The sequence below is a fragment of the Aegilops tauschii genome, chromosome 2 (assembly GCF_002575655.3).
Source record: "Aegilops tauschii subsp. strangulata cultivar AL8/78 chromosome 2, Aet v6.0, whole genome shotgun sequence".
Lineage (NCBI taxonomy): Eukaryota > Viridiplantae > Streptophyta > Magnoliopsida > Poales > Poaceae > Aegilops > Aegilops tauschii.
This window is the reverse complement of record NC_053036.3, coordinates 69,625,509-69,648,402: the sequence shown is the minus strand read 5'-3', so window position 1 is coordinate 69,648,402 and position 22,894 is coordinate 69,625,509.

The following is a 22,894-nucleotide window of genomic DNA, read 5'->3' as shown; positions in this document are numbered from 1 at the left end:
CTCCGGAGAGCCCCGAACCTGGGTATGTCTTGCGTACCGCGCTCGCTCATGCCGACCTCGCCTCTGGAGCCCACCGGTGCCCTCGAGCCTCCTCCTCTCTTTAGGCATCCTTTGGCACCTGTCGTGCGCCCACCACGACAGTCGGGTCATTGTCGCTTACCTCGGGTGAGGTCCCCAGCAAGCCTACTTGTATCTACCCGCATGGCGGCCTTGATAGTCGGCCGCAAGGCCGGCCACCTCATTCGTCTCCTCCGTTGAGAGGCTTTCCACAACACTCTCGAGCTCCTGGTCATGGCACAGCTAGTGCACGGAGGAGGATTGTAAATAGACGTGTTTGTGGTGCGGATGATGCCGGATGACGACATGTTTAAATAGCGGATGTCGGCCAAACCAAACGGTGGGTTGTGTCAATACGGGTGTCGGAGCGGGTTTATCAGCACCGTGCATGTTTATGTTTGTTGTCGATAGGCAGACGCATGATTTAAATGCGTTTACATAGTGGTCCCGTGCATCCAGTCATATCGCTCCGGCATTGAACAAGCACGAAGATTGGGACGCAACGCCCCTTTGCTCTTGGCCTGTGTGCCTGTTCAACCTGTACAATTGATGATAGATTGCTTTTTTATTTTTTTAATATTAAATAAAAAATTAAACTAGAATACCAATCCAACTAAGGAAGTAGAGGAAACTCTTTTTTTTCTTTGGTCGCTAGCGCAACGTGAATGGTCTCGCTATTTCGGCCATGATATATTTGACCGTCTCCGCGACTCAACAGTCAGTCCAACAACTCGGACCGAGAAATGAGTCGCCGCAGCCCCTCCCCTCGGCCTCGCCGCCGGGTGACCTCGACCTCCGCGTCGGCCGCCCCTCCTCCACGTCGGATGACGACGGCCGCTCCATCCCCCACCCCACGCTGCCGCTGGAGGAAGACAACCTCCTCCGCGAGATCCTCGTCCACCTCCTTCCGCTGCCGTCCTCGCTCCCGCGCGCCGCCCTTGTCTGTAAGCGCTGGCACCGCCTGCTCAAGGACCCCGCATTCTTTCGCCGCTTCCGCGCGCACCACCGGAGGGCCCCGCTCCTCGGCTTCTTCGCCGGCCTGTGCCGCCCGATCTTCTTCACACCCACGCTCGACCGGCCGGATCGCATCCCCGCCTGGGGGCTAAACCGGTTCACGTCGAGCGGCGAGGGGCGCGGCCACTTCTACGGCTGCTGCCATGGCCTCGCCCTCCTCCTCGGCCCGGAGCGGCCCAAAGCCCTGGTGTGGGACCCCATCACCGGCCACCAGCGCCGGGTGCCTTTTCCGCCAGGGTTCCACATCAAGAGGCAGGAGACCATCGTCCGGCACGCCGCAACGTTGTGCACTGCCGGCGGCGGTGGCGATGGCGGCAGCGTAGCCCGTTTAAGCTGGTCCTGCTATGCTACAGCCACAACGGGATCCTGGCTTGCCTCTACGAATCGGAGTCCAGTGTATGGGGAGATGCAGTCAACATAGCGACTCCTCACGAGATTGATCCGTTAAGCCATAGCGTTCTGATTGGGAATGCACTTATCTGGAGGATCGATCATGGTGCAGTACTTGAGTTTGACACTGAAAGGCAGAGCCTACGCGTGATTGAGCAGCCGGCAGATGCTCAATGTACCGAGAAGTCCTCCCCCTCAGCCTTGCCATGTCTTCACAACGCAACTATGGGAGAGGAAGTCTAGCCCAGATCGTTGGGTGCGTGGAAACACCGTTTATTGGGACCCATAGAGGAAACATTTGTAGTGCCACTGAGTTTTGATGAGGATAAACATGCAATTTTTCTCAGGATAGCCAACAGTATTGTCATGATCCAACTCGGCGGACAGTGGATGATGACTGATGATGATGGAAGCCGACGAGACAGACGGAGAGAAACGGAGATGGCGACCCGCACACGCAACAGAAAGGGCGACTCGAGCGATCTGGCCGATCCACTGCCGGACGATCGGGGGAGACCTGCCAGGGACGAGTGGTGCGAGGGACGGGAGAGCGGCGACAGGAGATGGCCCGCCCTCTACATCCCCAACCTCTTTGCGGCGGGGCTCCTCTGCTATCAGCAGGGCGCGGTGTCGTGGTTCTAAGTCTGACAGTAGAATGGGGGTAGGTATGAGGAGGCAAGATCCTAGCTATGGCGAAGTTGTACACGCGAGTTTTACGAGTTCAGGCCCTTCGCGGAGGAAGTAAAAGCCCTACGTCTCGGTGCCCGGAGGCGGTCGACTGAATTATGTGTGTGTGTGTGTTACAGGGGGTGCGAACCCTTGTCCCAGAGGAGGGGATGGCTTATATAGAGTGCGTCAGGACCCCGGCCATCCCCCGTTACTAAGAGTTCAATGTATATAAAGAAGGAGCGTTACAGGTAACGTCTGTAATAAAGTGCCATAAATGATCATTAAGTCTATGAGTAAACGCCCGACCGTTGCTGTGCAGAGTGACTTTAGATCTTCTGTACGTCGAGTGGTTTCTGTTACGGTCGAGTGACAATGATTCTTCCGAGTGGAATATTTCTGGTCGAGTGGATGATGGTACCCTTCGAATGCTTCTGTCTTTAGGGTGATGTCCTTGGGGAGGGTATTTAAGTCAGGCCTATAACCCTACCCTAGGTACATAGCTTCATCATTAGCCCCCGAATAGTTCAGGGTTTGAGTGGAGAAGGAGTTTAGAAATACTTCCGATTCAATTTTCGTGCTTCGGAAGTGTCTTGTTGGGATCGACGAACAACACGGTGACACCAACTTCTTTTTCAGTCGCCTTGATCCATTCTTGGTTTTGTCGAGTGAACTTATATCGAAAAGCTCCGAGCGTTGATATGGAGGAAATCTTTCGTCTGACAGATTGCTCTATTGCCCGCGGATCTCGCGGGATTCATATTTTGGGAAGCGCGCGGGGCGGAGGAAGCCGCAGTAATCAGGTTGGATTAGGTAGGGCCGCCTCGATTTCTGTGCCACCTTTTTCGCCACGTATCGTGCGCGCGACTGTTGCGCGATTGATAGGATCGCCCGGGTCCACAGGTCAGTCACTCGGAAGCAACCTCATATAAGGCGTCGGACTGGGGTTTTTGAACAGTGCATTCCCATACTTCCTCTTCCTTCTCCACTTCCTCCATCGCATCTGCTCCCGTCCCAGTGTCGTCGCTCTGTTCGAGCTCCGTCCGCTGCGATGGGGAAGGAGAAGACGGTGGCTTTGGAGCGGCCGAAGAAGGCGACGGCGAAGTCGAAGGGGAAGAAGTCCAGCCGGGGCGGATCTTCGTCGAGGTCTGGTCTGCCGCGTGGCTAGATCTAGGGCGATTGGATCCGGTCGACGATTCGCCAGGACGATATCGACGATCTGGCCGAGGAGGGATTGATCCCCCACAGATCCGCACGGCTCCCGGAGGACGAGACTGAGCCCCAACCGCAGGAGGGTGAGTGCGTCCTCCTCGCCACTCACGTCGACCGCGGGTTTTCTTTGCCTCCTCATCCTATTTTCTGAGCTTTCCTGAACTTCTTTGGAGCACAACTTCATCACTTTTCCCCCAACACCATCGTGTATCTGGCCGCTTTCGTGTCTATGTGCGAGAACTTCTTGGGTTGTCGACCACACTGGGACCTCTTCAAGCACATTTTCACGTGTCGCTCTCAGTCGGTCAAAAAAGCTAATCTGAGTGATGAGAAGACTAAAGTGATCCAGATGTGTGGGGGTCTTGGGATTCAAATGACGGGTAAGAGCTCCTTCCCAGCCATAATCCTTCCCGAGTCAGTCCGAGGGTGGCAGTCGACCTGGTTTTACTGCAAAGACCAGCCGACTCCAGTTCAGTCGACTGGACTTCCCCCCTTTTCCATGGCTCGAGTAGAGAAGCCCTCCGCCTTGAAAGTGACCCCGGGGGAGAAAGTGGAGGTGAAGGTGCTAGTTGAGCGAGTGGTCCAACTCATCTGTGACGGTGTGACCGACATGGATCTGTTGGAAGTCTTCCTCAGACGACGCATTCAGCCGCTTCAAGCCCGTGACCATCCGATGTGGATGTATTCGGGCATTGACGATTCCACTCGGATCCACCCAGAAGAGGTCGACGAGGATACGGTGGAGAAGTGGTTGAAGGGTATCATTGGCAACAAAGACAACCCCAGGGGGTCCAGGAGAGTCCCTCCACTCGATAACTCGTACGAAACAGAAGGTCCAATTCTGAATTGCCGAGTGTTATCTTGATTTATCATGAAATTGCTTTTTGTCGATTGACTGATATTTGTTCCACTTGTTGTCCTCCAGGACTTCACTTAGATGTACTCGATCCCCAATGGGGAGCAGGAGCAGGACCCTGAAGGGGAGGCGAGTGCAGATGAGAGCGGCGAGTGGCATTCTGACGGAGGAGAAGACAATGAAAGCGACGACTCAAGTGATGGTGAGGAAGTCGACTCGCCTCCTCGCAACGAAAGGCGATCCAAGCACTCTCATGATCCGGTGAGTATTCGTGGCAAAGTGACTGTGCCGACTGGGCAAACTTCTAAGTGCCCTCGGGCGTCTTCCCCGGCGCTGACTGAGAAGGCCCCGAAGCAGACCAAAGTTGAGGCACCGAAGTCTCGAAAGACCCTGCCCAGAATCAAAATCGACATCCCTGTTGCTTCTGCATGAGTGTTTTGTCTTTGCCCACGATTTTGTGCTGTCTACTGTCTTCTTGGTTTGACCGAATGAATCTTGAACCCAACAGTTCCGCTACCTTTGGAACTTCTGCTTACAAAAACGAGGACGAGGACATGGAAGATGCGGTTACTTCAAACCCAGGTATGACCTTTGTAATCTTGTCTCTGTTTTGTCGACTGAACTGTGGTCGACTGACTTCTGACGACTTAGCTTTTTGCAGCTCCTCCCAATGTTATTACCCTACCAGACGACAACGAGGACGTGCCGCAGAGGTCTTCGGGAAGAAGGAACAGGAAGACGTCGGCTGGAAAGACGCCCCAGTCGATGCCAGAGGTGGAACCAGTGATCCGGGAGGTCGGTGATATCAATCGGACGTCTGTCACCTTCGCCGTGCCACTGCCAAGTGCTCAGCCTTCAACGTCGACTGCACAGGCCCCAGTCGATCCATCTTCGCTCTTCCTTGTGCATCGTGTCCCAGAGGACCGAGTGGGTGCCGCCAAGGAGGCCATACATCAGGCAGGCATCATGATGGAGCAACTGAAGGTGGTTCGAGATGCCAGTCAAGCAGCTTACAACGCCAGCTCAGCTCTCCAGAGCAACGTCCAGGTCGGTTGATTATCGATTGATCTTTTAGCTTGTCGCTTGTTCTGTTAGGATATGCTACCTGAAAATTTTCCTTGAGCATCTTTTCATCAGTCTGCTTTTGCATTTGTACAGCCACTGGGTGTTTGAATTTGCTGCTGAACAATTTTGCTTCTTGGGTCGACTAAACGTATGTCGACTGAGTCTTCGAACCAGTGGGGGAACGCTGAGTGCACCCACTGGTGTAGTCCCCGAGACCATAGTCGACTGCTGGCAGTCGGTTATGGTCTGAGAATTGAAATTTTCTCACTCGATCTGGACGGACCACTGTAATGACCAAACCTCAAAGGATTTGAGTCTTTGTGCTCACCGTGCTAGTCCCTGGATCGAACTCGCTAGCACACATAGTATAGATGAATACCAGAATAGCAAGTGCATCATTTATTACAATGTATGTTCCAGAATGTATAAAATAAAACAATCTGCATAGCACTTGGCTAGCTTTATTCAATCAAACAGCGGAAAGTAGCAGAAAATAACAATGAGTCCCATCATAGCCCACTGGCGATGCTGAGTGCAGACTCGCGACCCTAACGGTACCTTACTCTTCGTCTGAATATCCTGCAACATGAGATGTTGCAGCCATATAGGTCAATACTTGGAATGTATTGGCAAGTTACACAGGAGTAATAATATAGCAGACCTACGTGTATATGCATAGTATAACAAAAGGAAGGCTTGGGGGTTTATTTTTGCAGAAAGCTGATTTTGTCCTCATAGCTACCTAATAGTCAAATTTTTATTTAGTTCTTTTACTACTACAATTATGTACACAAGGTTGAGTTGGCAAAATCAACTCCAACCTACCCTTTATTAAGTTGCCCAACAAATTTATTAAGTGTCACATCTGTCAAGATCATCCAACAACTGTAATGGCATAGTGGCTCGAAGTTGCCCATAACCGGGGACATGGCTAATCATGATTACTTTTAATATTCTGTAGAGTTTAGTACGCTTTACCCATTGGACCCAATCCGAAGATTGAGACGAAGTCTTTCAGAAGGGGTTCCCTTAACCACCTGACAGCCACATCCCACCTACATATGCTACATCTGTCGACACTGTCTGGGCCAGGGTTCCAACAACTGATTAACTAAGCCAGAGCCCATATAGCCAGTGGCCGCACATGGAAGCTACTAGTCACTAAATCTGTCTGATCTTTTTGAACCTAGGAGGCATTCCACTTAGGGTGCACTCTCATGGGCGCATGGCCTTAGAAATGGTACAAGACCCCATGATGCCTTCCCTCAACACCAAGCAATACCACTTTCGCCCAGAGGTGAGTTAAATCCTGGGTTACTACTCAATTGTTATATATATATAATCATCACATAAACTCAATGAATACACGAACCACCCCCGTCAACAAAGCATAGCAAACTACAACTACCACGATTTGCAAAAGACGGGAAGATAGCTCAACAGCATAGCCAACATATATAACACTCCTATACAAGCATATATTCATAGTATGGTATAACTACATGCATAGAAAACAATAGGTAAAGGATGATCAACATATAACTTGCCGTGGTTCTGGTTCAGCAAGTCACACTCCTGACAATAGCGCGCGTGGCACTCCGGACAATCTACACGTTTCACACAATTCAACAAATCAATCACCGAAACACGAAAAGAACCAAAACAAAACCAACAGCAAGAAAACCATTTTTAAAACTCAACAACAGAAGCTTAACAGCACCTAAATTGAACTACGGTCACAACGCAAAAAGAAACACCTAAAACCGACAAACGGTTTGAAAGTTACGGCCTCCGGAACATTTAATTCAAATTCAAACGAATTCAAATTTTAACAGAGCAAACATGTGCAAAGTCGGTACTGTGATACTGTGCTGATTTTTGTGAGTTCATAGGAAAAAGAATTTTCTAATTTGGATTTATACACTAAAAGATATAGCTAAAAGAAGTTTAGGTGAAAAACTGAAAATAAAACAAAAAGGAAAACAGAAAACGTTTCAACAGTAATACTATAGCGGCACTGTAGGAACTCCTGTAGCTACCGCCATGTGGTAGCATCGGATTGGTCGGAGAACACCTGTGCGCGTGCGTGCTCACCAGAACAGAGAAACGGCGGCGGCGGTCGGGCGTCGGCGGTGGCGCTCTTCCGGCGGGTATCCGGCGAAGGTGAGGGGACGGACGGATGCGGCGTTAGTCAGTGGTGAGGATGGTGGGATTAAACGGCGACGGGGCTTCCTCTGCTGGCTGCGGTGACGATGCGAACTCCGGCGTGCTCCGCTGCTTCGGCTCGGTGATCTACAGGTCACCCCGATTGGTCAAACGAGTGCGGGTTCGAGTGGGGTTTCGAGGGGAAAAAGTGGCGTGGCTGGGCGTGCTCTTACGGTGACTGAAACGAGCAGAGAAGACGGCGGCGGCTCGAGCTCCACGACGAGATCCGAATCGCCCTGCAGAGACACACGGACGACGGAAGGGATCGAAAAGGCTGCGGTAGGGTTTTCCGGGGTCTTGGCTCGTGTGCGGTTGCCCAGGGGTCCACGGGGTGGCTTGGCGCGATGGATTGAGCTCGGACTCGAGCTCCCGGGTGCGTGCGTGTGCGCGGGTGTCCGGCTCGGGTCGGAGACGATGAACAGTTGAGCGGGGCCCGCTCTCAGTGGCTGAGGCAAAGGGCGATGGGCTGCAGGCGCGGGTCGGGTGCGAGCGACGTTGCTGCGTACCGCTTCGCGGGAAGTGGGCCGCGGTGTTGGCTGGCTGGCGGGCTAGCTGGGCCGCTGGCTAGCTGGCTGGCCGGCTGGTGTTTCTTTAAAAAAACTACAGCGGCAAAATAAAATACACAATATAAAATGTAAATAAAAATACCTAGACACACAGTCAAAATAGCACTACAGCTATAAACTACAGGAACACTAGTTCCAACACTAATGCAATTTTCGAAAATAGTTTTTATGCAATAGGCAACACACAACAGCAACAAAACACTCAAATAAAATATTTTGAAGATTACAAAAATTACCAGAACATATTAGATGAACTGGAAATAATATTATGCACATTATGAACATTTTTAAACAGGGGAGAAGTCACGTTATCTCCACTCCAATAAATTGCCTTTGTTGCATAATGATTTGAATATTTCAGAAAAAGAAAATAATGCAATAAAAATATGATATGCATATGAATAATCTCATAACATCCTAATTTAGGAAAATTGAGATGTTACAAACCTACCCCCCTTAAGATGAATCTCGCCCTCGAGATTCGGGCTGACTAGCAAATAGGTGTGGGTGATCCTGCCTGAGATCTTCCTCTCGTTCCCAGGTAGCTTCCTCTTCTGTATGATGATCCCACTGAACCTTGCATAACTTAATTGTCCTGGTGCGACTAACTCTCTTTGCTGTCTCCAGAATCTTAACAGGCTTCTCCTCATATGTCAAATCACTCTCCAACTGAATTGCTTCAAGTGGCACTGTGTCCCTCAATGGAACATCCATCATCTCTGCATGGCACTTCTTCAACTGAGATACATGAAACACATTATGAACTCCTGACAAGGATTCTGGCAACTCCAACTGATAAGCTACCTCTCCTCTACGCTCCAAGATCTTGTAAGGCCCCACAAAACGTGGTGCTAACTTACCTTTGATTCCAAACCTCTTAATTCCACGAAGTGGTGAAACTCTAAGATATGCACGGTCTCCTACCTCATATGTCACCTCCTTACGTTTTGCATCTGCATAACTCTTCTGCCTGGACTGTGCTATCTTCAGCCTGTCACGAATCAACTTGACCTTCTCCTCAGCATCCCTGATCAAGTCTGGTCCAAAGAACTGACGTTCTCCAACCTCATCCCACATCAACGGTGTCCTGCACTTCCTACCATACAATACCTCAAATGGTGCCATCTTCAGACTAGCCTGATAACTGTTATTATATGAGAACTCTGCATAAGGTAAATTATCATCCCAACTGGACCCATAGTCCAAAGCACAAGTTCTCAACATATCCTCCAAAATCTGATTTACCCTCTCAGTCTGCCCATCTGTGTGTGGATGGAAAGCTGTGCTGAACTCCAGCCTGGTGCCCAAGGATTCATGCAACTGACGCCAAAATTTGGATGTGAATTGAGTACCTCTATCAGACAATACCTTCCTTGGAACTCCATGCAGACAAACAATTTTAGACATATAAATCTTTGCTAGATGAGCACTGGTATAAGTAGTCTTTACTGGGATGAAGTGAGCAACTTTAGTCAAACGATCAACAACTACCCAAATAGAATCATAACCTGATCGAGTCCTGGGTAGACCTGTAATGAAATCCATACCAATATCATCCCACTTCCAATCAGGTATAGGCAATGGCTGTAACAAACCTGCTGGTCTCTGATGTTCTGCTTTAACTCTCTGGCACACATCACATGTTGCAATATATCCAGCAATTTCCCTCTTCAGGCTAGGCCACCAAAATCTTTCCCTCAAATCCAAATACATCTTAGTATTACCTGGGTGAATAGAATAAGGTGAATCATGCGCCTCCTGAAGAATCAACTTCCTGATATCTGCATCTTGAGGTACACAAATACGCTTCTCAAACCATACGGCTCCATGTTCATCCTCATGGAAACCTTCTGCCTTACCTTTAACCATGTTCTCTTTTATCTCAGCGATCTCCTTATCACCCTTTTGAGCTTCTCTGATCCTGTCAAGTAAAGTAGGCTTTACCTCAAGTGTTGCTAAATATCCCTTAGGAACCATCTCCAACCTGAGATTCCTGAACTGCTCACATAACTCCGGTGGCATATCATCAATATTAATTGCATTAGCATGGCTCCTACGACTCAATGCATCAGCAACAAAATTAGCCTTACCAGGATGATACTGCACATTCAAATCATAATCCTTAATAAGCTCCAATCATCTCCTCTGCCTGAGGTTCAGATCCTTCTGAGTAAAAATATACTTCAAGCTCTTATGATCAGTAAATATATCACAATGATTACCAATAAGATATGGCCTCCAAGTTTTCAATGCATGTACAACTGAGGCTAACTCCAAATCATGTGTAGGATAATTATGCTCATGGTTCTTAAGCTGACGTGGAGCATATGAAACAACTTTACCTTCCTGCATCAAAACACTCCCAAGTCCTTGACGAGAAGCATCACAATATACCTGGAAGTCCTTATGTATATCCGGCAGAGTTAAGACTGGTGATGTAACCAAACGTTGCTTCAATTCCTGAAAGCTGGCTTCACATTCATCAGTCCAAACAAAATTCTTCTCCTTCTTCAACAATTCAGTCATAGGCTTTGCAATCTTGGAAAAGTTCTCAATAAACCTCCTGTAATAACCTGCAAGGCCCAAAAAGCTACGAATCTCTCCAACTGTCGTGGGTGTCTTCCACTCTGTAACTGCAGCAACCTTAGATGGATCAACTGCAACTCCATTACCTGACACAACATGTCCAAGGAAAGCTACCTCATCCAGCCAAAACTCACATTTGCTGAACTTGGCATACAACTGATGTTCCCTCAGTTTCTCCAATACCAAACGCAGATGCACCTCATGCTCTTGCTTATTCTTGGAGAATACCAATATATCATCAATGAAAACAACCACAAATTTATCCAAGAACTCCATAAACACCTTGTTCATCATATTCATGAAGTATGTAGGGGTGTTAGTCAATCCAAATGACATAACAGTATATTCATACAACCCATACCTCGTAGTAAAAGCAGTCTTTGGAATATCTTGCTCACGAATCTTCAATTGATGATAACCAGAATGAAGGTCAATCTTAGAAAACACAGTAGCTCCCTCCAACTGGTCAAACAGATCATTTAGCATAGGCAAAGGATACTTATTCTTAATGGTTACCTCATTCAGAGAACGATAATCAACACACATCCTCAAGGTCCCATCCTTCTTCTCCACAAACAAAACTGGAGCTCCCCAAGGTGATGAACTTGGGCGAATAAATCCTTGTGCATGCAATTCTCTTATCTGCTTCTTCAATTCCTCCAACTCTTGAGGAGGCATTATATACAGTCTCTTTGCAATAGGTCCAGTGCCTGGTATTAAATCAATAAGAAACTCAATATCTCTATCTGGTGGCATACCTGGCAACTCCTCTGGAAACACATCTGGATAATCTCTCACAACTGGCACCTCTTCCAGGCTACCCCCCTTAAGAGAGTTCACCTGCACCTGATTACGCTTATACTTACACACATATTTGATCCTCTTCCCTCCTGGTGCACTGAGAGTGATAGACCGACTGGCACAATCAATACGACCTTTATATAACTGCAACCAATCCATACCCAAAATAATATCCAGACCTTATGACTTTGATATAATCAAATCTGTAGGAAACTCATGCTTCCCAATAGACAACGTCAACTGATGACAACCAACACCTGCTATCATCTCAGCTCCTGGGGAACTCACTCTAATAGGCATACTAAGTGTTTTGGTTGGCAATCCATGTTTATCAAGAAAAACCCTCGAAATGAATGAATGTGATGCACCAGTATCAAAAAGAACAACAGCAGGTACTGAATTAATCAAGAACTTACCAATCACTGCATCAGGTTCATTGTAAACCTCCTCCACATTAACATGATTTACATGACCCTTTTGTAAGGGGTTTGGCTTGCTGGATCCTGAGTTCTTCGCCCCTGGGCAATCTGTGGCATAGTGCCCCATAGCCTTACACCTGAAGCACTGCACCTGACTCAAATCCCTTGGCGCACGTGTAACCTGTTGGTTCTGGTTATTGTTCACTCCATTGCCATTACCATTACCATTACCATTACCTCTGCCATTGCCATTGTTACTCTTGTGCCCATTATGATGATGGTGGCCATTATGGTTGTGGCCATTCCCTCCATGATGATTATGATCATTACCTCCATGATGATTATGATGCCCATTACCTCCATTACCATGATATGAAGTGTGTGGCTTCTGCTGTGGTCCTGAATTATACCTATTATTGTCGTTGTACTTCCTCTTGCGATTCTCTATGGCTTGTTGCTTTCCCTCCAGCACAATAGCCTTATCAATCAAATCCTGGCAATTCCTAAAAGTGACCACTGTCAACTGAAGGCTCAAATCATCATTTAGGCCCTCCAAGAATTTCTCGTGCCTAGCTGCATCAGTGTTAACATCATTAGGAGCATAACATGCAAGATTATTAAATTCCTCCACATAAGCATTAACTGTGCGACCTCCCTGGTGCAAACTGCGAAACTCCTTCTTTTTCAGACTCATAGCACCAGCAGACACATGTGCAGCACAGAAGGCATCCGGAAACTGAGGCCATGTGATAGTAGCAATGGGATAAGTGACCAAGTAGTTGTCCCACCAAGCTGCAGCAGAACCCTCCAACAAATGTGAGGCAAACCTCACCCTCTCTGCATCTGTGCATCCAACCATCTCCAGGTTCCTTTGACTGCACGAAACCAATCATCAGCCATAATAGGTTCAGGGGAACTGGAGAACCTCTGAGGATTCAACCTCAAGAACCTGGTAAGCATATCCACAGGTGGCGGCGGATTATTGTTGTTATTGTTGTTGTTCTAGTTCTGGACAAGCAACTGGATCAACTGAGCTTGTCCCTGAAGCAACTGCTGCATGTATGGCGGTACATCATTGCCATTGTTGTCTCCTCCTGCAGCATTACGCCTATTATCATGCCTCGGCGGCATCTGGTGGGCAAGCATAGAAGAGTTATAGATATAATAGGGCCAAACGCTATGTATATATAAATATATTCTACCCATATGCATAATATGATCAAGTCAACAAAACACAACAACGAATAACACCAACAAACAAACAAACAACAAACAACATAATATAGTATTATATATATAGTCGAATAATTTCGACAAGATGTAATTTAACAAACAAACTACCAATCAAGCAAACAATCTAGTATCTTCATACCACGAAAGCAGGCATAATCAGATACGCTAACACGATAACGTTGCAATATAAAACAAACATGAATGGTGGTCTTAGCACTAGTTCCTACTTAACTGTTCAAGATACTTAAGGGGGTTAACTAATAAACAGCAAGAAGTATAGCTGGTTTATAAAACAATTTTTACTCCTATGGCTTTTCTAATCCATTTTCTAGGGTCACGTCCTACAGTCAACACACTGCTCTGATGCCATCTGTAACGACCAAACCTCGAAGGATTTGAGTCTCTGTGCTTACCGTGCTAGTCCCTGGATCGAACTCTCTAGCACACACAGTATAGATGAATACCAGAATAGCAAGTGCATCATTTATTACAACGTATGATCTAGAATGTCTAAAAGAAAACAATCTGCATAGCACTTGGCTAGCTTTATTCAATCAAACAGCGGAAAGTAGCAGAAAATAACAATGAGTCCCATCATAGCCCACTGGCGATGCTGAGTGCAGACTCGCGACCCTAACGGTACCTTACTCTTCGTCTGAATATCCTGCAACATGAGACGTTGCAGCCATATAGGTCAATACTTGGAATGTATTGGCAAGTTACACAGGAGTAATAATATAGCAAACCTACATGTATATGCATAGTATAACAAAAGGAAGGCTAGGGGGTTTATTTTTGCAGAAAGCTGATTTTGTCCTCATAGGTACCTAATAGTCAAATTTTTATTTAGTTCTTTTACTACTACAATTATGTACACAAGGTTGAGTTGGCAAAATCAACTCCAACCTACCCTTTATTAAGTTGCCCAACAAATTTATTAAGTGTCACATCTGTCAAGATCATCCAACAACTGTAATGGCATAGTGGCTCAAAGTTGCCGATAACCAGGGACACAGCTAATCATGATTAGTTTTAATACTCTGCAGAGTTTAGTACGCTTTACCCACTGGACCCAATCCCAAGATTGAGACGAAGTCTTTCAGAAGAGGTTCCCTTAACCACCTGATGGCCACATCCCACCTACATATGCTACATCTGTCGACGCTGTCTGGGCGAGGGTTCCAACAACTGATCAACTAAGCCAGAGCCCATATAGCCAGTGGCCGCACATGGAAGCTACTAGTCACTAAGTCGGTCTGATCTTTTTGAACCTGGGCAGCATTCCACTTAGGGTGCACTCTCATGGGCGCATGGCCTTAGAAAAGGTGCAAGACCCCATGATGCCTTCCCTCAACACCAAGCAATACCACTTCCGCCCAGAGGTGAGTTAAATCCTGAGTTACTACTCAATTGTTATATATATATATATAATCCTCGCATAAACTCAATGAATACACGAACCACCCCCTCTACAAAGCATAGCAAACTACAACTACCATGATTTGCAAAAGACGGGAAGACAGCTCAACAGCATAGCCAACATATATAACACTCCTATACATGCATATATTCATAGTATGATATAACTACATGCATAGAAAACAATAGGTAAAGGATGATCAACATGTAACTTGCCTTGGTTCTGGTTCAGAAAGTCACACTCCTGAAAATAGCTCGCGTCGCACTCCGGAAAATCTACTAGTTTCACACAATTCAACAAATCAATCACCGGAACACGAAAAGAACCAAAACAAAACCAACAGCAAGAAAACCATTTTTAAAACACAACAACGGAAGCTTAACAGCAGCTAAATTGCACTACGGTCACAACGCAAAAAGAAACACCTAAAACCGACAAACGGTTTGAAAGTTACGGCCTCCGGAAGATTTAATTCAAATTCAAACGAATCCAAATTTGAACAGAGCAAACATGTGCAAAGTCGGTACTGTGATATGTGCTGATTTTTGTGAGTGCATAGGAAAAAGAATTTTCTAATTTGGACTTATACACTAAAAGATATAGCTAAAAGAAGTTTAGGTGAAAAACTGAAAATAAAAGAAAAAGGAAAACAGAAAACGTCTGAACAGTAATACTATAGCGGCGCTGTAGGAACTCCTGTAGCTATCGCCATGTGGCAGCATCGGATTGGTCGGAGAACACCTGTGCGCGTGCATGCTCACCAGAACAGAGAAACGGCTGCGGTCGGGCGTCGGCGGTGGCGCTCTTCCGGCGGGTATCCGGCGAATGTGAGGGGACGGACATATGCTACGTTAGTCAGTGGTGGGGATGGTGGGATTAAACGGCGAGGGGGCTTCCTCTGCTGGCTGCGGTGACGGCGCGAACTCCGGCGTGCTCCACTGCTTTTGCCCGGCGATCTACAGGTCACCCCGATTGGTCAAACGAGTGCTGGTTCGAGTGGGGTTCCGAGGGGAAAAAGTGGCGCGGCTGGGCGTGCTCTTACGGTGACTGAAACGAGCAGAGAAGACGGCGGCGGCTCGAGCTCCACGGCGAGATCCGAATCGCCCTGCAGAGACGCACGGACGACGGAAGGGATCGAAAAGGCTGCGGTAGGGTTTTCCGGGGTCTTGGCTCGCGTGCGGTTGCCCAGGGGTCCACAGGGTGGCTTGGCGCAATGGATTGAGCTCGGACTCGAGCTCCCGGGTGCGTGCGTGTGCGCAGGTGTCCGGCTCGGGTCGGAGACGATGAACAGTTGAGCGGGGCCCGCTCTCAGCGGCTGAGGCGAAGGGCAATGGGCTGCAGGCGCGAGTCGGGTGCGAGCGACGCTGCTGCGTACCGCTTCGCAGGAAGTGGGCCGCGGCAGCGGGAGCTGGGCCGCGGCGTTGGCTGGCTGGCTGGCTAGCTGGCTGGCCGGCTGGTGTTTCTTTAAAAAAACAAAAACTACAACAGCAGAACAAAATAAATAAAATAAAATACACAATATAAAATCTAAATAAAAATACCTAGACACACAGTCAAAATAGCACTACAGCTATAAACTGCAGGAACACTAGTTCCAACACTAATGCAATTTTCGAAAATAGTTTTTATGCAATAGGCAACACACAACAGCAACAAAACACTCAAATAAAATATTTTGGAGATTACAAAAATTACCAGAACATATTAGATGAACTGGAAATAATATTTTGCACATTATGAACATTTTTAAACAGGGGAGAAGTCACATTATCTCCACTCCAATAAATTGCCTTTGTTGCATAATGATTTGAATATTTCAGAAAAAGCAAATAATGCAATAAAAATATGATATGCATATGAATAATCTCATAACATCCTAATTTAGGAAAATTGAGATGTTACAACCACGTCGAGTGGAAACTGAACCGGTGGGGGCACGCTGAGTGCACCCACTGGGTGTAGTCCCCGAGACCGTAGTCGACTGCGGGCAGTCGGCTATGGTCTGAGAAACACTTTCCCACCCATTTTTTTATATACTCGTCCTGGACGGACCATGTCGAGTGGAAACTGAACCAGTGGGGGCACGCTGAGTGCACCCACTGGGTGTAGTCCCCGAGACTACTATTGAATGTTTGATTCGGCAGTAGTCTTAGAACTTGTTGAATTTGGTACTCTATTGTTCTTAAGTAACCAATCCTTTCACCCGCCGACTGACTGTCCTTTGACTATAGAAATCTTGTGACCTTGGAGCTCGTTTTGCTGACCTGGAGCAGAAGCAGATTCAGCTCAATCTCGATCTGGAGCTGGCCAAGAAGAACTTGCAGAAGGCCAAGGATGAAGCTGCTGGTATGAGGAATTTGTTCGACTGTTTTTTTCTGAACCGGGTGGTATTTGTTTTTTCTGAACCTATCATCATTTCTTTCAGAAAAAATGAACCAAGCTCTGGCGAAGAAGGATCTAGACCTTGCAGCTGCGCAGAAAACAGCTGACGAGAAAATTGCACTCGCCGACTAGAAGTTGGCTTCAGTCGGCAAACTGGAGGAAGAGACACCAAGTTGAAGACCGCCTTGAATGAAGCCAACAGGGAGGTGACTCGTCTGAAGAAGGATAAGATATTCTTGAACGATAAGATTGAAGAAATCGTCCCCAAGAGAAATGACTTGGAAAATTATCTGGGAGATCTTGCCAAGAAGCTGTTCGTCATGCTTGAAGGTATTTTCTTCGACCCGACTGACTTGTTGTTGTCGACTCGACATACAACCGCTGACTCATCTTTGAATTGTGCGTGCAAAATTTTGCCAGAACTTTGAGGAAGAGACTGGGCGAATTGAGACAAGCTTAGACCCCATCCACTCTCCAGTGAAGGATGAAGCTGCCATGAATGTGCTCCGACTGGAATCCCGCATCGCTGGCGTCATCGGCTACCTTGCTCGACTGAAGGTTGCGATGTCAAGGATCGACACAACACTTTGGCCAAGGGAGACGCTTCCGAATGACCTCGAGTCTTTGATGATTCGACTTAATGAGATCCCCAGTCGAGTGCAAGAATGGAAGAAGTCTTCTGCTCGGTGTGGCGCTGATGTGGCTCTGTCTCTGGTACGCGTCCACTGCAAGGAGGCGCGAGAAGACAAGCTAGCAGCAATCATGGTCGCCAATACCAAAAAGCACGACTTCCAATTCTTCATGGAAACTTTCATCGCCGCTGCCACTCGGATTGCTGACGGAATTGACCTGGACGAGTTCGTGGATCCTGCTAGCCCGACTCCTGCGGAGTGAACAAACTTTATGCCTCACCTTAAATTTGCCTCAGAATGCCGAATGATTTTGTAATCGTTAAACTCCTTCGGGCATGAAGCCCGAGTATTTTAATCTGTGGTCCGGAACTTTAAGGTTTATTCGAACTTGGTTTATCTCTGAATATGCTCGTGTTTGCCTTCGAGTGAATCTTGTTCTTCATTCGGAATAATCTTTGTGCTTGAAATGCAGCTCTGAGGAGGAGGCAGTCGACCTGCACCTCATCTTCATTATGGATAGGGATGGAGCGCATGTTATACTTGTGGCGCAGCTCCGAACAGAAGGTTGCAGTCGACATGCACCTCATCATCCTTACGGGTAGGGATGGAGCGCACGTTATACTTGTGGCGCGGCTCCGAAGAGATGGTTGCAGTCGGCCTGCACCTCATCGTCTTTCTGGATAGGGATGGAGCGTACATTCTACTTGTGGCGTAGCTCCGAGGAGAAGGTTGCAGTCGACCTGCACCTCGTCCTCCTTGCAGATAGGGATGTGTTTCAAACTTAGGCGAGTACTGGACTGCAGCTAAGCTTCCGAGTGTGAGGGTTGCTCACCACTCGGTTGAATTTTTTACACTTAGGCGAGCACTGGACTGCACCTACGCCTCCGAGTGTGAGGGTTGCTCACCACTCAGTAGGATTTTTTACACTTACGCGAGTACTGGGCTGCAGCTAAGCCCCCGAGTGTGAGGGTTGCTCACCACTCAGTAGGATTTTTACACTTAGGCGAGTACTGGAGTGCAGCTAAGCCTCCGAGTGTGAGGGTTGCTCACCACTCGGTAGGATTTTTTACACTTAGGCGAGTACTGGACTGCAGCTAAGCCTCCGAGTGTGAGGGTTGCTCACCACTCGGTAGGATTTTTTACACTTAGGCGAGTACTGGACTGCAGCTAAGCCCCCGAGTGTGAGGGTTGCTCACCACTCGGTAGGATTTTCTACACTTAGGCGAGTACTGGACTGCAGCTAAGCCCCTGAGTGGGGAGACTTGCTCACCACTCAGTAGGATTTTTTTAAACTTAGGCGAGTACTAGACTGCAGCTAAGCCCCCGAGTGAGAGACTTGCTCAACACTCGGTAGGATTTTTTAAACTTAGGCGAGTACTGGGTTGCAGCTAAGCCCCCGAGTGAGAGACTTGCTCACCACTCAGTAGGATTTTTTAAACTTAGGCAAGTACTGGACTGCAGCTAAGCCCCCGAGTGAGAGACTTGCTCACCACTCGGTGGGATTTTTTAAACTTAGGCGAGTACTGGACTGCAGCTAAGCCCCCGAGTGAGAGACTTGCTCACCACTCGGTGGGATTTTTTAAACTTAGGCAAGTACTGGACTGCAGCTAAGCCCCCGAGTGAGAGACTTGCTCACCACTCGGTAGGATTTTCTTTTAAACTTAGGCGAAGCGGATTCGAAGCTAAGCCTCCGAGTGAGAGGTTTGCTCTTCACTTGGCAGGATTTTATGTTTTGGAACTTAGGCAAAGCGGATTCGTAGCTAAGACACCCACTGAGGGGGATTTAGAATATATAGAAAAAGAACAACAATCATTTAGGTGACTGTAAAACTGTGTCTTTGATAATCAAACTAGAAGGTATTTCTTATTACATCTCATCAGTCTGAATGCTTAAGTATAAAAGGGGCGGAGCAGCTCCGCATTCCAAGTGCGTGACTCGTCTTTCTGATGCTCGACGTTGTAAGTGATATGCTCCGTTGTGGAGCACTTTGGTGACGATGAAGGGGCCTTCCCAAGCTGGAGCGAGCTTGTGTGGCTTCTGTTGATCCACTCGAAGAACCAAGTCTCCCTCCTGAAATGCTCGACCCCTCATGTTTCTAGCGTGGAATCAACGTAAGTCTTGCTGATAAATAGTCGACTGGATCAGAGCCATCTCTCTTGCCTCTTCCAGGAGATCAACTGCATCTCGTCGGGCCTGTTCCGCTTCATCTTCAGAGAAAAGCTCGACTCGGGGTGCATTGTGAAGCAAGTCACTCGGTAGAATAGCTTCAGCTCCATAGACCAAGAAGAATGGAGTTCGGCCAGTCGACCGATTGGGAGTTGTCCTCAATCCCCAAAGTACTGATGTAAGTTTATCGACCCGGGCGCCTGCTGCATGCTTGAGGTCACGCATCAATCGGGGTTTCAGTCCTTTGAGAATCGATCCATTTGCTCTTTCAGCTTGTCCATTCGACTGGGGGTGGGCGACTGAAGCATAGTCGACTCAAGTGCCTTGGGAAACGCAGAAGGCTCTGAACTCATCAGAATCAAAGTTCGGCCCATTGTCAGTGATGATGTTGTGTGGAACACCATATCTGAATGTTAACTCTCTGATAAAGCTGACGGCAGTACTGGCTTCAAGATTTTTGATAGGCTTGGCTTCAATCCATTTGGTAAACTTGTCGACTGCTACAAGCACATGAGTGAAGCCGCTCCTACCAGTCCTTAGGGGTCCAACCATGTCCAATCCCCAAACAGCAAAGGGCCAGACGAGTGGAATGGTCTTCAGGGCTGATGCAGGCTTGTGGGACATGTTGGAATAAAACCGGCAGCCTTCACATTTGTCGACTATTTCTTTCGCCATTTCATTTGCTCGCGGCCAATAAAATCCCGCTCGGTATGCTTTGGCCACAATGGTCCTTGGACCATTGTGGCCACAGGTCCCCGAGTGGATGTCGTTGAGGATCACTCGACCTTCTTCTGGTGTTATGCATTTCTGGCTGACTCCAGTTACACTTTCTCTGAACAACTGCCCTCTTATCACAGTAAAGGCTTTGGATCGACGGACGATCTGTTGAGCCTCCTCTTCATCCTCTGGGAGTTCCCTCCTAAGAATGTACTCAATGTACGGCACTGTCCAGTCGGGAGTGATGACCAAAACTTCCATGATCAAATCGACCACGGCTGGAACTTCGACTTCAGTCGGATCTGTGGCACTCTTAGGCTGTGGCGGCTCTTCAGTGAAAGGATCTTCTGGGACTGAAGGTGTATGAATGTGTTCCAAAAACACGTTGCTGGGAATGGCCTCCCTCTTGGAACCTATCTTCGCCAAATCATCAGTTGCTTGATTTTTCACTCGGGGTACATGATGGAGCTCTAACCCCTCAAACTTCTTTTCCAACTTTCTCACTACATTACAGTAACCAGTCATAGCCGGGCTACTAACGTCCCACTCCTTCATCACTTGATTGACCACCAAATCCGAGTCGCCGTAGACCATGAGGCGACGGACGCCGAGTGAAATGGTCATACGCAACCCATACAGGAGTGCTTCATATTCAGCTTCGTTGTTGGAGGAATCAAAGTGAATCTGGAGGACATATTTGAGCTTGTCTCCTCGGGGGGATACCAATACCACCCCAGCACCGGAATCATTCAGCATCTTGGATCCGTCAAAGAACATGGTCCAATGCTCCGAGTGAACCTGAGTCGGCAGTTGTTGTTCGACCCACTCGGCGAGGAAATCTGCTATTGCTTGGGACTTGATAGCTTTCTTTGCCTCAAACTTGATATCCAAGGGAAGCAGTTCAATCGCCCATTTTGCCACTCGACCAGTTGCATCTCTGTTGTTCAGGATTTCCAACAATGGGGCATCGCTAACGAGTGTAATGGAGTGGTCAGAGAAATAGTGTGCAACCTTCTTCGTGGTCATGTAAATTCCATAGACAAGCTTCTGATAATGCGGATATCTTTGCTTGGATGGAGTCAGGACTTTAGAAACATAGTACACTGGGCGCTGAACTTTATAGGCTTTTCCTTCTTCTTCCCGCTTGACCGTGAGTACTATACTGACAAGTTGTCCAGTGGCTGCAATATAAAGCAGTAAAGGCTCTTTGCTGATTGGGGCAGCGAGCACCGGCTGGGTGGAAAGCAGGGCTTTGAGCTCTGCAAATGCTGCGTCAGCTTCAGGAGTCCACTCGAACTTGTCAGACTTTTTCATCAGTTGGTAAAGAGGCAATGCCTTTTCACCGAGGCGTGTGATGAATCGCTCAAGGCGGCCAAACAACCAGTAAGCTTCTGGACATCATGCACACGCACAGGGCGTTTCATTCGGAGGATGGCACCAACTTTCTCCGGGTTTGCGTCGATCCCCCGTTCGAAACCGAGGAAACCGAGTAACTTTCCACCTGGAACTCCGAATGTGCACTTTGACGGATTCAGCTTGATATCATACCTTCTCAGGTTGGCAAAGGTTTCAGCAAGGTCAGTCAGCAGGTCGGAACCTTTACGCGACTTGACCACAATGTCATCCATATAAGCCTCCACATTCCGACTGATTTGAGTGAGCAAACACTTCTGAATCATCCTCATAAATGTGGCTCCGGCGTTCTTGAGGCCGAATGGCATGGTGACATAACAGAAGCACCCGAATGGAGTGATGAAAGCTGTTTTTATCTCATCGGGCCCATACAGTCGGATCTGATGATACCCGGAATAGGTGTCCAAAAAGGACAAGCGCTCACACCCCGCAGTCGAATCGACTATTTGATCGATGTGGGGGAAAGGAAAATGATCTTTCGGGCAGGCCCGATTGATATGCTTGAAGTCGATGCACATGCGAAGTGAGTCGTCCTTCTTGGGGACCATGACAACATTGGCGAGCCACTCGGAGTGGTAAATCTCTCGGATGAACTCAGCTGCCAGGAGCCGAGCCACTTCTTCACCAATTGCTTTTCTCTTCTGTACGGCGGACCGTCGAAGATGTTCCTTGACTGGTTTCGCTTTCGGGTCGACTCACAAACGGTGCTCAGCCAGTCCCCTGGGTACACCCGGCATGTCATAAGGTTTCCATGCAAAGATGTCCCAGTTCTCATGGAGGAACTGGACGAGCGCTTCTTCCTATTTGCTGTCGAGTGTTGTTGAGATATGAGTCGGAGCAGCATTGGGATCGGTCGGGTGAATATGAATCGGCTTCGTTTCACCGGACGACTGAAATGCAGAGTCTATGGTAGGCTTCTTGGCTCGCAACAAATCACTCGGATCTGCATTTTTCTGGTACTCTTGCAATTCTACTACTGCCATCTGTGCATCGGTGATTTTTGAGCCCTTCTGGAAGCACTCTTCTGCCTTCTGCTGATTGCCAGTGATAGTGATCACTCCTCTGGGACCAGGCATCTTCAATTTGAGATACA